The sequence below is a fragment of the Hydra vulgaris genome, chromosome 01, assembly GCF_038396675.1.
Source record: "Hydra vulgaris chromosome 01, alternate assembly HydraT2T_AEP".
In the NCBI taxonomy this organism is placed as follows: domain Eukaryota; kingdom Metazoa; phylum Cnidaria; class Hydrozoa; order Anthoathecata; family Hydridae; genus Hydra; species Hydra vulgaris.
This window is the reverse complement of record NC_088920.1, coordinates 46,003,735-46,006,273: the sequence shown is the minus strand read 5'-3', so window position 1 is coordinate 46,006,273 and position 2,539 is coordinate 46,003,735.

Genomic DNA, 2,539 nt, shown 5'->3' with positions numbered 1-2,539 from the left:
TTCTATTTATAGTAAATCGCGAATGGCGCGCACTATTTTTTTTGAAAAAAGAGTAATGATACTGTTAAAAACAGAGTGTCTACTTTTGCATGCATTTATAGAATTGAGCAGCCGTGGCGCAGTGGGTAGCGCACTTGCCTCAGAAACGTAAGATCCGTTATACAAACCCCACATCTGGGCAAGTTTTGCGACATTGGTTGGGAAGGAGGCGTGAACTTCCTATTAAATGCTCTTCCGCGGTGCTCTGTGATAAGACCGTAAGGACTTCTTGGGGCACCTAATAAAAACTAAAAAAAAAAGAATGGATAACAGAGTGTGTATCGTTTTTTGCTTTTCTTTAAAACAAACTAAAAATTTTTAGTATTACTATGTTTGTATTCAAATAGTAATTTTGTTCGGGGGTAATCATTTTTAATGTCGCAAATTAAAAACAAACTAACAGGAGCAAGTAGCATTTGTTCGTTCTATGTGCGAGTAATACTATAAAACTCTGTATCCCTTTTGTCATGACTCTTGTTTTATAAAGCAGAAAAAACATTAAGTTATTTCTTCTCAAGTTTTTTAAAAAGATGACTAGGATTTTGGTGATTTAAAAGCTTTTGCTTTGAAGCTGGAGCAGCCCGATTTTCAGTCTCTGACAACGTATGAGATCTGAAATGGAACAATTGTTGCTATATAAGGAGATTCATTAGTAATCATCTTCAAATAGTAAATCGGTATGCCCTTTAATGTGAGTAAAATAGCATAGGTCGGCGATTCAATACAAATAAGGCATTTACACGTTTTTCCGAACAAAAATATTAGTTTTTTCAATTACAATATATGTAAGTTTTTTCATCAAAAAGTATGGCATATCTGGTATGTAAGGAAAGATTATTTTAACCACTATCATAATCTGGTAAAAATAATGCGACTATAACAAATCGTTAAGCGTCGTTTTATTTAGAAAAGATGTAATTTTCAACATAAAGTACCTCGTGGCTTGGCTATAGATAAGTCTATGGATTTGATTTTTTCATAAAAGCACGTATTGGTGTTTGTTTTTAATGAATGTAACTTGACATTTCCATGGCCTACTTAAATTTAAGTAGGCCATAACATTTCTAATCAGACATTTGGGAAAATTATTCATGAAAAATCATTTTTTTATGAAAATTGAAGTTATTATTTTCAATACCACACCTAAATGAGTATGTTCAACAATAATGTCACGTTAGATTCAGATAAACTATGGTAGTGTTAATTTTTCTACAAAAGTTCTTTTCACATAAATAATCGTAACTTTTAGCCCATTCAAAAAACTGTTTTCGGTATTTAGTATCATTTTTTGAAATACTTGGGACTTATTCGGCCATCTTGAAAAAATAATTTATTCCATTCAGAATGCGTAAACGATTAAAAAACAGAGGCGGTAGACTATATAGGTATAAACAAATTACTTACATTTTCAAATTCGTTTCGTTTTTATATCAGTAATAAACTTTAATTGACATTTGGTTTTTTTAATTTTTATAACAATAATTTAAAAGTAACATAAGTTACTTTTAATTTATTGTTATATTGATATATCTCCTGCAAAACTGTTATAACAGACGCTTCGGTTGTTAAAAATATTTTGCCATTATTTACGAATTCTTGGTTTGCATAATTTAAATACCAATAAATAAAAAGACGTTCGGTTTTCCACTAACAATCTATCGGATTTGTTTAAAATTATCGGCTTTTTTTTTTTTTTTTTTACGAGTTTGTTTGTTCTATGCCTCAGTTGCATTGAGGATTCAGTTTCATCACTTATTTGCGCTTCTATTTTTAGTTTAGAGCAAACAGACAAAAAGCTCGATAGCTATCGAGTTTTTTATTTGTTTGCTTTATTTGCATATGTTTTGGTGAACTATATAGTTCACCAAAAAATATGCAAACGTAGATGAATGAACCGTTCGCCATCATCAAAAGACTTGAAAGTCTAACTATTCTCCTTGATATCTAAAAAAAAATACGTTGCCCAATATCACAAAATAGTTTTTGTCCGCGTATTGACTTACGTTATTAAAAAATTTATATTTTTTTCGGAGAAATGTGTGTCCACATAATAATCTCATAACAATTTGCGCTCACTGATCTTCATAATAACTGGATAGCGCATCTCCTAAAAAACTCAAAAAAAAAAAAATCAAAAAAGCCCATGTAATTTATAATACGTAAGCATCTATAAGTTCGACTAAAATATATGCGTATCAAATTATACACAGCGTCAGATTTCATCTGATAAATAAAAGTTGTAAAAGTTTAAAAATTAGCAACCAAGTAAATCTGGTCTGGTGTACAAACTTAAGCAATTAATCGGCGACAGAGAATTTATTTTGGTACAACACCAAAAGGTGGTACAACACCAAAAAGTTTTTCAATTTTGCATAAAATATGTGTCGAATTAATCAAAGAACGTTTAGCCAAAGTTTCAGAGCTGAATAATTTATCTTTCTTTAGATATAAGCATTTTATTAGAACACTATGTATCATTTTTTTCTTAGCAACGGAGATA